Genomic DNA, 14748 nt, shown 5'->3' with positions numbered 1-14748 from the left:
CTGTTAGTGACATTCGGGTAAGGGGCGAGAAAGAAGAGGAAGTGGGAGAATACAAGGTCTACCTGTCAGGAGTCAAAGCAGGAATAACACAATGGGGTGTAGGGCTTTACATCAGGAAAGAAATGGAACCCAGCGTAGTTGCAATAAGGTATGTAAACGAACGATTGATGTGGGTAGATTTGACAGTGTCTAGCAAGAAAATTAGGATTGTGTCAGTATATCCGCATTGTGAAGGGACAGATCAAGATAAGATGGACAGTTTTTATGAGGCACTCAGTGATGTAGTTTTTAGAGTAAAGGACAAGGACAATGTTCTGCTCATGGGTGATTTTAACGCCAGGATTGGAAATCGAACAGAAGGGTATGAAAAGGTTATGGGTAAATTTGGAGAGGACATGGAGGCCAACAGGAACGGGAAACAACTCTTGGATTTCTGTGCCAGTATGGGCTTAGTAATCACAAACTCCTTTTTAAACATAAGAACATTCACCGGTATAATTGGGAAGGCAAGGGAACCAGATCTGTCATTGACTATATAATAACAGATCAGGAATTCAGGAAGGCTGTGAGGGACACACGTGTATTCAGGGGATTCTTTGATGACACTGATCATTATTTAATCTGCAGTGAAATTGGGATTGTGAGGCCGAAAGTGCAGGAGGTCAGGTCCATATGTAGGAGGATAAGAGTGGAGAAACTTCAGAAATAAGGAAATAAGGCACAAGTACATAGCAGCGATCTCAGAAAGGTACCAGTTAGTTGAATGTAGTCAATTACAGCCATTGGAAAAGGAATGGACAAGGTATAGGGACATAGTACTAGAAGTGGCTAAAGAATGTCTTGGAACAGTAGTGTGTAAAAGTAGGATGAAGCAAACAGCTTGGTGGAATGATACAGTCAAGGCAGCCTGTAAAAGGAAAAAGAAGGCGTATCAAAAATGGCTACATACCAGAACCCAGGTAGACAGAGAAAGTAATGTTGAAGAAACAAACAAAGCCAAACAGATAACTGCAGCATCCAAGAAGAAATCATGGGAAGACTTTGGAAACAGGTTGGAGACTATGGGTCAAGCAAGCTGCTGGAAAACCATTCTGGAGTGTAATTAGCAGTCTTCGAAAGGGAGGTAAGAAGGAAATGACAAGTATTTTGGACAGGTCAGGAAAACTGCTGGTGAATCCTGTGGATGCCTTGGGCAGATGGAGGGAAGATTTTGAAGAGTTGCTCAATGTAGGTGAAAATGCGATCAGTAATGTTTCAGATTTCGAGGTAGAATGGGATAGGAATGATGATGGAAATAGGATCACATTTGAGGAAGTGGAAAAAATGGTCAATAGATTGCAGTGCAATAAAGCGGCTGGGGTGGATGAAATTAAGTCGGAACTCATCAAATACAGTGGAATGTCAGGTCTTAAATGGCTACACAGGATAATTGAAATGGCCTGGGAGTCGGGACAGGTTCCATCAGACTGGACAAAAGCAGTAATCACACCAATCTTTAAACATGGAAACAGAAAAGATTGTAACAACTACAGAGATATCTCTTTAATCAGCGTTGTGGGTAAAATTTTCTCAGTTATTGTTGAAAGGAAAGTGCGAGTATTAGTTGAGGACCAATTGGATGAAAATCAGTGTGGGTTTAGGCCTCTTAGAGGTTGTCAGGACCAGATCTTTAGCTTACGGCAAATAATGGAGAAGTGTTATGAGTGGAAGAGGGAATTGTATCTATGCTTTATAGATCTAGAAAAGGCATATGACCGGGTTCCTAGGAGGGAGTTATTGTCTGTTCTACAAGATTATGGAATAGGAGGCAAACTTTTGCAAGCAATTAAAGGTCTTTACATGGATAGTCAAGCAGCAGTTAGAGTTGACGGTAAATTGAGTTCATGGTTCAGAGTAGTTTCAGGGGTAAGACAAGGCTGCAACCTGTCTCCACTGTTGTTCATATTATTTATGGATCATATGTTGAAAACAATAGACTGGCTGGGTGAGATTAAGATATGTGAACACAAAATAAGCAATCTCGCATATGCGGATGACTTAGTTGTGATGGCAGATTCGATTGAAAGTTTGCAAAGTAATATTTCAGAGCTAGATCAGAAATGTAAGGACTATGGTATGAAGATTAGCATCTCCAAAACGAAAGTAATGTCAGTGGGAAAGAAATATAAACGGATTGAGTGCCAAATAGGAGGAACAAAGGTAGAACAGGTGGACGGTTTCAAGTACTTAGGATGCACATTCTCACAGGATGGCAACATAGTGAAAGAACTGGAAGCGAGGTGTAGCAAAGCTAATGCAGTGAGCGCTCAGCTACGATCTACTCTCTTCTGCAAGAAGGAAGTCAGTACCGAGACTAAGTTATCTGTGCACCGTTCAATCTTTCGACCAACTTTGTTGTATGGGAGCGAAAGCTGGGTGGATTAAGGTTACCTTATCAACAAGGTTGAGGTTACGGATATGAAAGTAGCTAGGATGATTGCAGGTACTAGTAGATGGGAACAATGGCAGGAGGGTGTCCACAATGAGGAAATCAAAGAAAAACTGGGAATGAATTCTATAGATGTAGCAGTCAGGGCGAACAGGATTAGATGGTGGGGTCATGTTACACGCATGGGAGAAGCAAGGTTACCCAAGAGACTCATGGATTCAGCAGTAGAGGGTAGGAGGAGTCGGGGCAGACCGAGGAGAAGGTACCTAGATTCGGTTAAGAATGACTTTGAAGTAATAGGTTTAACATCAGAAGAGGCACCAATGTTAGCACTGAATAGGGGATCATGGAGGAACTGTATAAGGGGGGCTATGCTCCAGACTGAACGCTGAAAGGCATAATCAGTCTTAAATGATGATGATGATGATGATGATGATCAAAACCGTAAAGACAATAAACGCATCGGGTTTCGGAAGGTGCTCACTGTCAGACGCATAAAAATCGTTTCTATTGTTAGCTAAAAATTGTAAATGCGGTTTTTTTATCACTAAATAACTTAACTGTTTGCCGCAAAAATATGGAAAAATACAAATAACTTCGGCCAACACATCTGTAACACTTTTTTAGTTTCCTATTACTCCTAGCCAGTGGCGATCACTTTATCTAATCATGAAATTTAGAGTTTCTTATGCTTTAACAAAATAAAAATAATAGATATTTTGTGAGAATGTTGAACCGAAATGCTATTTGTATTTTACGGTCATCCAGAGTAACAACAATCTGAACCACATTTTCAACAGAGGAAAATAGCCTATTTTAGATATAGTTGTAAATGTATAATTTTGGACGGAAATGTCTAGCACGCCAAGTGCCCAATCGACAGCGCCATCAGTGTAACCCGTTTTCTAAGTCTTTTTGGCGCTGGTTAATGTTCGGGATCTCGCTGTGTACCTGCAATTCGAAATAAACGATCCACTGTCTTGGAAAGTGAGCTGATAAGGGGAATAGGCCTATATACTCGGCCGGCCGCGGTGGTCTAGCGGTTCTAGGCGCTCAGTACGGAACTGCGCGACTGCTATGGTCGCAGGTTCGAATCCTGCCTCGGGCATGGATGTGTGTGATGTCCTTAGGTTAGTTAGGTTTCAGTAGTTCTAAGTTCTAGGGGACTGATGACCACAGATGTTAAGTCCCATAGTGCTCAGAGCCATTTGAACCTATATACTCGTAACTTACAGTCTACGGAACCCCTAATTTGGCATTTATCACTATCAATCTGGAAGTTTAAATGCGAACATTTTTAGGTTAGGCTTTACCGTGACTGTTACTGACATTAAATGAAACAACAAGTTCACTGTTACCAGTTGTTGTTTCATTTAATGCCAGTAACAGTCACGGCAAAGCCTAACCTAAAAATGTTCGCATTTAAAGTTAATCTGCCCAGTCAGGCAATCAAGGCTATTTTTGAGTATCGTGGAGATAAATAAAACGGTGACTGGTAACAGTGAACTTGTTGTTTCATTTAATCTGGAAGTTTTTCAGAGCTCCACAACCCTCTGCCAATTAAGAAAATAGTTTAAAAATCCATTAAGAAACTGGATAATGTGTGATTCTATTAAATGCTGTATTTCACAGTGTGTGCCAGCTGGACTGGGAAAATACCTTCGATTAATGTTTGCTAAGGTCTGCAGAACCTTCACTTCCGTGGAGACAAAGTTGTTTCCACTGGAACTGAACATCTCTTTCACGCCCTTTCTTAGTCTCCGGTGCAGTCGCTCGTCCATGGCGTGAATGTCATCGTGGAGGAGTTTTCCAAGCAGGAATTCTGACGTTAAACTCTTTCACTCTTTCCCTATATTGTAGTACCATTTTTCTACCTAGACACTAATAACACAAGTGTTACTGGATCAGATCCAACAAAAGCCTGGATGCTCTTCCCCAACAATCCTTATACCACATGGAACAGCTCAGCACTGAATGCTGACTTCGTGTCCCGATTTTTCAATTCTCTCGTCTCATAAGTAGGCGCACAATTCTGATATGGGCATCTGATTATTCTGCATTTATGGTTTTGCTTAAGTGATCCATCTACCACGACATCCGATATTATTGTGGACATGGTGGGGAAAAGGCCTCATGTTACACAAACTGTAGGATTTCTAGTAAACTATGTGATCTTATAGCCAACGGCCTTGCCGCAGTGGTAACAAGTTACTGTCAGATCACCGAAGTTAAGCGTTACGTGTTGAGCTATCACTTGCATTGGTGACTATCCGCTCTGCCGAGCGCTGTTGGCAACCGTGGTGGACTAAGCCCTTGTGAGGAAAACTGAGGAGCTACTTGATCGAGAAATAGCCCGCATCTCGTGGTCGTGCGGTAGCGTTCTCGCTTCCCACGCCCGGGTTCCCGGGTTCGATTCCCGGCGGGGTCAGGGATTTTCTCTGCCTCGTGATGGCTGGGTCTTGTGTGCTGTCCTTAGGTTAGTTAGGTTTAAGTAGTTCTAAGTTCTAGGGGACTTATGACCACACCAGTTGAGCCCCATAGTGCTCAGAGCCATTTTTTTGATCGAGAAATAGCGGCTCAGCTCTTGTAAACTGACATACGGCGAGAGAGAGGTGTGCTGACCACATTCCCCTCTACATCCGCATCCAGTGACGCCTGTGGGCTGAGGACGACTCGGCGGCCGGATGGTACGGTTGGGCCTTCGTGGCCTATTCGGGCGCAGTTTAGTTTTTAGTATGCTTTTGTAGCCTCTACTGCCATCGACGAGTTCGGAAAGATGGAAAATAATTCTGCTTCAACTTGTTTAAATTTTCTCTCTTCATTTTTAATTTACGCTCTATAAGTTTCCTCCCATCGAGAGATTGTCTAGGAGATGGGATTTCTATGGAAATGAAGTTTTTAATTCTGGACGTGAGTGAATCAAGCAACGTAACTGTAGTACAAAATGTGACATGTTCAGTAACTGTTCGAGTGACTATAATTTTTTTCTCTTCTTCTCACTTACAGTCTTGTGTCTGCGGAACAAACTATCTAGTAACCTGTATCTGATCAAATCAATGATGCATTCGAAAAGAAATTTTTTCCTGTTAACAATGTTGTAGGTTCTCGCGTGATATCTGTCACCAGACTTCTTCTTTTCGAACATTGAACGAATGTTTTTCTCACTTGTCAACTCACTTCCAGATTTCCTCACTCATTATTTCCTCTCATCTTCATGGTTTCTTCTTTAATTATATCTTATGAATAATTTTCCTTACCATTGCACAATATTATACGCGCTAATAATATCTTCCCCAAACTTGTTTCGTTCGATGTTGCTGCCATGCACAGTAGCGAATCCTAGTGGTGAAGTGGTCATTGATGTCATGGAAGAACGCTTTACGTAATCCATTTATGTTATTACACATATCGCTTTCAAAATTTTTGAATCAATATTCACAGACATAATCTGTAATCGTTCAGGTTGCACTAACACATTTTCAGGAATGTGGATAGCGCAGGAGAGGGGCCAGAGAGAGTCAGACGGGATAGGTAAGTAGAGGTGATTGTGCTGATGGAAGATGGCGCAGTAACTGTGGAGACGGAGATGTGCAATGAAAGCATAGAAGCTTACATATAGAACAAAAATGAAAAACAATTTTGCAGGGAGTGTAAGCATTACTAATCCCCTGCCTCTCGCAAAAGAGGTGCAATGACATATTGTACTTTGAAGACCATCCGAAATCACAAGCAAACTGTTAACTCACTGCACCGTCTCCTGCAAAGCCTCCTAAAAACAGTATTAAAATGTTACGATAACCGCAAGTGACCAATGTAAATAACGAACAAAACTATACGTGTTTATGTGAGTATCTCAGATGCAAAACATACTAACTGCATGATAAGCGAAACTGAGATAATCGCGAAGAACTTGTATCATCCTAACTATTAAAGTAGACTACACGTCTTTTCTAAAAATAAGAAATAAAATAATTAATTAAACATTATTAATAGGTGAAATCTGCAATTATGTATTATACGTCAATAACTTAAGTGAAATATTGACTTAGCGGTTTTTGCACCCGATTTATGCAATTAGCAGGTTTATAAATGTATCGATTCAAGTGGAAAACAAACATTAGTTTGCAAAACCGGCTGTTCGGTGATATGTTAGGAGTGAAATAAAGGTGGAATCAAATTATTGCGAATATAAACACAATAAGTCTTTTTTTTTTCAAAGAGAAGTCTGAAAATTCTACAAAATTTGCATATAAAAACACGAAGGTGACATTATTTTACCAGGAAAAACTGATTTACCTAACGTCAAAAAGGAACAGATACGAAAGTTTAACATAAGCATTAAAAAAAAAAATACACCTTCACGTTTCTGATATCACAATTTATTGTAGAAAATAAAATAAGCTCCAAATTGCATATTGGTATAACATCGACCAAATTTTAGAAAATAATAAAATTGGTGGGAAGTTGCATCTTAGTTAAAACAGCGACAAAATATTCTAGAAAATGAAATTAGCTGAAAATTGCTTTTAAGTACGTCGACTTCAACACTATCCATCAACTCAAAATCACTTCCGGCATCTTCAAATGGCTGGCAGCTGCGGGAGCTACTCCAAAAGCTGTTTGACGTTTCCAAGTTTGGCTGCTGAAAGTTTTATACCAGCTGTGATTGGTATCAGCCGTTTCCTTTGCTCAAATTTTCCGCTCTTCAGGATGCTCTTCTTGTCTCCAGCTTCAAAATTGCAGAAGGGCTCTCCACGAACTAGACAAATCTTCTTGTTTTTCCTTTTCGTGAACACAATTTTTTTTGGCTTTTTTAATCTGGAAATGTCATTTACCAGTAATTTTCACTTATCCTTCCACGTATGTCATAACAATTAGTGTCAAGGCAATACTCATTGCATAACATTGCTTTAATAACACTTTCATGTCCATACCTCTCTATTTTGGAAACATTTCTTCTCCACTGATCAGGACGCCTCTTCTTTCTCCGGGAGGGGCTTCGCCCGCGGTCTCGTTCTGGTCCATTTGAAACTACACCGATGGATACGACTTCTTGCAGAATTCCTACTGTTTCAATTACTTCCACTCCGTCTGTGCCATCTTCTGCACTTAAACCGTCCACAAAATCATTTACTTTCTTCAAACCACTCATGAAAACACGCCAACGAACATCCTAATGAACAGTTGAACTGTGCTTACCGGAGTATATTCTGACAACGCAACGGCAGCGAGAACTTCATTGTTGCGTACGCGTTCGCTACAGCGCAGCGTGCCTAACTTTGAATAATAAAAACATACCTTCGAATCGTAACAACTGCTTTGAATTTCTAGACTGATAAGTAAGATGTCAGTTGGCCTTCCTTGCGACCGCCACGCCTGTTGAACTTGGGGGGTTTTGCAAATGCTGGACATTTAGCGGGCTTTGCACCCGAAGACAACGTGCAGCTAGTGGCTTTTGCAACTGAACACGATTTTCTACAGCCAATTTCAATGGTTTGTAGCGGGTGTTGCACCCTGAAACTAATTCCATCGTATCGGCGCTGAAAAAATCTATACGGTAGTATGCTCAACTCAAAATCGTCAAAAAATACATTTAGCAGCTTTTGCACCTGGGTTAATCCTGTATATAAAGCTGCTATCAGTGGTGAAATATTATTTTTGAGTGAGAGAAACTCTCCACCTTTACTTGCTTTGAAGAAAAATTTTAATAATAAATATTTTTCTTTGTAACAAATGCTAAGAATAATAAAAACTATGAGTACATAATGTACGGAATTTCTATGTAATTGTGTGATAAAGACTTGCATGAGTAAAATAATCACTCTGGTGTCAGCTTTCGAAACTACTAAACGCTTTTGTACGAGGTTGCTTCCGAATACGAATTTGTTAATTGTACGTAAGCTTTTTAAGAATATGTGAATAAAAATATTTGTTCTTCTAATCTGCTTGCATACCTCTCACTGCATGTGAATATAACTATGTGGAAATGATTAATTATCACTAGAATTCTAGTTTATCATTGGCCAGTTTCCATTCTTTCGTCGTAATAGCTTACTGGCAGCCATTACGTGAAATATAATTAATTCGCCCACAAGTTAACAGAAAAAAAATATTTTAAATATTTTTGCCATCGGCAAAAGAAAATATATCTTGCAGAAGAGTTTTCATTAAATATACCCGACCAACGCAAAGATAATGAATACTACTACGAGACCCAGGCCTGGTAATGAATAAATCGCTATCTGGTAAAAATCTTGTTTTCACTGCCGTAAATATTATTCGAGTCACAATTAATATTATGAAAAGTCATTGTTTAGCATAGAATTTACGTAACATTGAGAATAATAGTGCCGCTGCATAGGTGGTTATAGCGTCTCTCTCTCTCTTCCTCTCTCTCCCACTCTCTCGGAACCAGTATTTATTTATCGGGCATAAACTATTACAGTTGTAAAAAAACCACGCATGTTTTCGAGCTAGCCGAGTGTATTGGCAAGATAAACAAATTGCTACAACCCAGCCTAGTACCTTAACTGAGGCAATATTTGACAGTTTGAAAAGTGTGACGTTGCTCTGAGCTCGGAGTCCACGATAAACTGTAGGTCATCCTACAACTTTCTGGGAAAGAACGTTTTGGCTGATTTTCTTAAAGCGTCTTGTTGACCTACACGAACACTTAAAGTCCCCACTACACTTATTTTTTGAAGTGCGACTGGTACCTATGTAGTCTTAAAATAGATTATACGTTGAATCAAGATTAAATTAAATTATAAAACAAATGTAAAAAAAATTTCATATTTACAGAATGAAACTGATAACCTTCTAAAATAGGGATTTCTAAATGTACGTCACTTTTCCCAGGGACGTCACGGCCTTACACTAGGGAAATCGCGTTGGTTTCGTAAAGATTATAATTTGCTTTTCTTGCTTTCTGAATCGGGTTGGTTTTTATCAAATGTAGATCGTTCTTAATAGGGGTATGTTATGTGTCATTTGTGTTTCTCTATGAACATAGAAGAAATTTTTTATTATAAGTACAAAACGGGGTATTTCAAATGTGTTATGCTGTTCTAAAGACATGAATAGACGAAAATTCAGGAAATAAGACAACAGACACCCGCTTCTTGGCCTTACGTGTACTGTTGTTGGAAAGGAAGAAATGGCTCTGAGCGCTATGCGACTTAACTTCTAAGGTCATCAGTCGCCTAGAACTTAGAACTAATTAAACCTAACTAACCTAAGGACATCACACATATCCATGACCGAGGCAGGATTCGAACCTGCGACCGTAGCGGTCACGCTGTTCCAAACTAAAGTGCCTAGAACCGCACGGCCACACCGGCCGGCTGGAAAGGAAGAACAACTACTGTGCGTCGTTCGTTTGAATGTCGTGACGCTGCAAGCATGTTTCCTAGTCAAGCGAAACGACATTTAGTGTTAAATCATGGAGTCTGGGAAACAAACCCCTAGGACATTATCGCCACAAGTTAAAAAAATGACACATCAAAATCAATTTCATTAAACAAGCTACAATTCTTACAAAAGCTCCCTTTCATCTTAAAAAGTGGCATGTTATTGTTGTGTTCTTCAGTCCTGAGACTAGTTTGATGCAGCTCTCCATCCTACTCTATTCTGTGCAAGCTTCTTCATCTCCCAGTACCTAGTGCAGCCTACATCCTTGTGAATCTGCTTAGTGTATTCATCTCTTGGTCTCCCTCTATGGTTTTTACCCTCCACGCTACCCTCCAATACTAAATTGGTGTTCCCTTGATGCCTCAGAACATGTCCTACTAACCGATCCCTTCTTCTAGTCAAGTTGTGACACAAACTTCTCTTCTCCCCAATCCTATTCAGTACCTCCTCATTAGTTACGTTATCTACCCATCTAATCTACAGCATTCTTCTGTAGCACCACATTTCGAAAGCTTCTATTCTCTTCTTGTCCAAACTAGTTATCGTCTATGTTTCACTTCCATACATGGCTACACTCCATACAAATACTTTATGAAAGCTACCCATTCCGACCCTCACAGCAAAGCTAAATTCTTTTCAGGTTATGTTAGGGCTAGACGAAAACTACACTCCTCGAAATTGAAATAAGAACACCGTGAATTCATTGTCCCAGGAAGGGGAAACTTTATTGACACATTCCTGGGGTCAGATACATCACATGATCACACTGACAGAACCACAGGCACATAGACACAGGCAACAGAGCATGCACAATGTCGGCACTAGTACAGTGTATATCCACCTTTCGCAGCAATGCAGGCTGCTATTCTCCCATGGAGACGATCGTAGAGATGCTGGATGTAGTCCTGTGGAACGGCTTGCCATGCCATTTCCACCTGGCGCCTCAGTTGGACCAGCGTTCGTGCTGGACGTGCAGACCGCGTGAGACGACGCTTCATCCAGTCCCAAACATGCTCAATGGGGGACAGATCCGGAGATCTTGCTGGCCAGGGTAGTTGACTTACACCTTCTAGAGCACGTTGGGTGGCACGGGATACATGCGGACGTGCATTGTCCTGTTGGAACAGCAAGTTCCCTTGCCGGTCTAGGAATGGTAGAACGATGGGTTCGATGACGGTTTGGATGTACCGTGCACTATTCAGTGTCCCCTCGACGATCACCAGTGGTGTATGGCCAGTGTAGGAGATCGCTTCCCACACCATGATGCCGGGTGTTGGCCCTGTGTGCCTCGGCCGTATGCAGTCCTGATTGTGGCGCTCACCTGCACGGCGCCAAACACGCATACGACCATCATTGGCACCAAGGCAGAAGCGACTCTCATCGCTGAAGACGACACGTCTCCATTCGTCCCTCCATTCACGCCTGTCGCGACACCACTGGAGGCGGGCTGCACGATGTTGGGGCGTGAGCGGAAGACGGCCTAACGGTGTGCGGGACCGTAGCCCAGCTTCATGGAGACGGTTGCGAATGGTCCTCGCCGATACCCCAGGAGCAACAGTGTCCCTAATTTGCTGGGAAGTGGCGGTGCGGTCCCCTACGGCACTGCGTAGGATCCTACGGTCTTGGCGTGCATCCGTGCGTCGCTGCGGTCCGGTCCCAGGTCGACGGGCACGTGCACCTTCCGCCGACCACTGGCGACAACATCGATGTACTGTGGAGACCTCACGCCCCACGTGTTGAGCAATTCGGCGGTACGTCCACCCGGCCTCCCGCATGCCCACAATACGCCCTCGCTCAAAGTCCGTCAACTGCACACACGGTTCACGTCCACGCTGTCGCGGCATGCTACAAGTGTTAAAGACTGCGATGGAGCTCCGTATGCCACGGCAAACTGGCTGACACTGACGGCGGCGGTGCACAAATGCTGCGCAGCTAGCGCCATTCGACGGCCAACACCGTGGTTCCTGGTGTGTCCGCTGTGCCGTGCGTGTGATCATTGCTTGTACAGCCCTCTCGCAGTGTCCGGAGCAAGTATGGTGGGTCTGAGACACCGGTGTCAATGTGTTCTTTTTTCCATTTCCAGGAGTGTATTTAGTGAAAACTGAATTCATGCCCACCATTTTATGGCCAATAAGGTGTATTGTTCAAGCTACATATACAATTTCAACAGTTGTTAATGTACAATACGTATTACTGCCATAAAAATAAATAAATATTGCAAATCAGGGTACAAATTATACATACCTGTACACGTATCACAGTATCTGATGCGGGAAAGAGGTCAGGCGCTGTTGAAACAATGACTACTCTCTTGTCATGAAGACAACGTAGTTTTTCACACGTAGGAGCACTCTACCTAAGAAATGACCCCGTTCCCCTTTATCCTCCTTTCTCATCTTGCTGCCCCTTCCCCTAGGTCGGACTGATGCCTGCTGGGGAAGCTGACGTAGTTTCCCTCATATAGCGGCACTCTAACTATAAAATATAGTTCTCCCCCATTTTGCCCCAAATTCCCATTTTGCTCCCACTTCCCTTGCATCGGACTGTGTCTGCTGGTCAAGCTGACGTAGTTTCCCACAGATATCAGCACTCTAGCTATAAAATATATATATTACAAATTTTGTCCCACCTCCCCATCTTCCTTCCCCTTCCAATAGTTCCGGCTGCTGTCTATTTCTGAAACTGAGATAGTTTCCCTTTGACATGAATTCTAGCTACAAATTATAGCTCTTTCCCGTTTTGCCCTCTCCTCCCTCACCATCTTCACCCTTTTCCTTTGTTGGACGGTAGTCAACTGGTAAGGCTGATGTAGTTTAACACCATTCTACCTGTAAAATACAGCTCTCTCCCATTTTGGCCAAATTCATCACGTTGATACCCCTTCCCCTTTATTGGACTGTTGTATGCTGGTGAAGCGAACGTAATTTCCTTCTGATAGCAGTTTTCTACATATAAAATATGACCCTTTCCTATTTTGCTCTGTATCCCAATCTTGCTCCAGCTCCCCCTATGATGAACTGATGTGTTCTGGTGATCTGATATTTTGTCCCACCTCACCATTTGCTCAACATTCCCCTTTTACAGGCAGCTGTATGCTGGTAAGGCTGATGTAGTTTTCCATGTACAGCAGTATTCTACCTATAAAATGCACCCTTCCTGTTCTGCCACAGTTCGCCATCTTGCTCCCCCTTCCCCTTTATTGGACTGCTGTATACTGGTGATGCTGACACAGTTACCCACAGATAGCAACACTCTGTCCATAAAAACAACCATTCCCCATTTTGTTCCGTCTCCCGATCTTGTCCTCTTTCTCGTATTTGGGACAATTGGCTACTGGCGAATCCGACGTTTTTCTCTGACAGCAGCACTCTGCCTATAAAATATACACCTTTTCTGTTTTTCCCCACCTCATCAACTTGCCTCCCCTTTCTCCTTGTCGGACTGCTTTCTACTGGTGAAGCTGACGTAATTTTCCGCAGATAGCAGCTCTCTACCTACAAAGTATAGTCTTTCTCCCTTTTTCCCTACCTCACCATCTGGCTCCTTCCTTTCCTATGGTGGACTGCTGTTTATTGGTGAAGCTGACATAGTTTCATTCAAATAACAGCACTTTACCTATAAAATTTAGCCCTTCGCCATTTTACTTCAGGTCCCTATCTTGTGCCCCCTATCCCTAGGGTGGACTGCTGTCGGGTGGTACAGCTGACGTAGTTTCCAGCAGATAGCAGCACTCTACCTATAAAATGTAGCCCTTCCCCATTTTGTTCCAACTTTCTATCTTGCCCTCTTTCCCCTATATCATAATGCTGTCTAGTGCAGAAGCTGAGGTAGTATCAGCACTCTACCAATAAAATAATGCCCTTCACCATCTTGTCCTGACTCACCATTTTCCTCATTCTTCCTCTATGACGGCCTGCTCTCTATTGGTGAAACTGGCGTAGTTTTCCACAAATAGCAGTACTACATCAATAAAATGTCGCTGTTCACCATTTTGCCCCACCTCATCGTCTTTGATCCCTTTTCCCTTAAGTAAGACTGCTGTCTACTGGTAAAGCTGACGCAGTTTGTCTCAGATAGCAGCATACAGTCTGTAAAATACAGCCCTCCTACTTTTTTCCCGCTTCACCATCTTGTTCGCTCTTCCCCATGACGGGCTGCTATCTACTGGTGAAGCTGATGTAGTTTCCCTCAGATACCGGCGCTCTACCAATAGATTATAGCCTTTTCCCATTTTGCTGAACCTGCCTATCTTGCCCCCTCTCCTTTCCCCTATGTCGGACTGCAAGCTGTGATTCATGAAGAGGTTCCCCATGTTATTTTTACACACTACTTTATACCCCGACAGGAAGTGTAACCAAAGAGCGTGAACCCTGTTGTCAGTCATCGAAATGGTAACCTTCACTAAGAGTTGGCGGCTTAAGCCGAAGTGTTTTCAAAAAATATGCGTTGATGCAGAGGGGTGGGAGGGGGGGGAGGGGGACACAGAGCATATTTCTCCAATTTATTACTATAACTCTCGTTGGCTTTCACGTCAAACTGCCTTAAATTGGTGTATGAGTTCTGGAATGACCTTCACTCTAATCTTATTCAAGAGAATCATCCCTCCGTCGGAGGTTCGAGTTTCCCTCGGGCATGGGTGTGTGTGTTGTCCTTAGCGTAAGTTAGTTTAAATTCGATTAAGTTGTGCGTAAGCTTAGGGATTGATGACCTCAGCATTTTGGTCCCATAAGACCTTACCACAAATTTCCATTTTCCAATAGAATCATATGAGCTGCGAGAAGACCGTAGTGACTTTGTTTTGAAGGTGCGGTATCGTTTTGATATTTTAGAATATTCAGATCACTGATAGTGTTCCTTCAAAGTAATAAGAACAACCTTCTGCAAGTTTCGGACGATATCCTAGCCTTCAG

This window comes from Schistocerca cancellata, chromosome 2 (assembly GCF_023864275.1).
Source record: "Schistocerca cancellata isolate TAMUIC-IGC-003103 chromosome 2, iqSchCanc2.1, whole genome shotgun sequence".
NCBI classification, from domain to species: domain Eukaryota; kingdom Metazoa; phylum Arthropoda; class Insecta; order Orthoptera; family Acrididae; genus Schistocerca; species Schistocerca cancellata.
The sequence above is the reverse complement of the archived record's forward strand: the minus strand, read 5'-3'. Positions refer to the sequence as shown.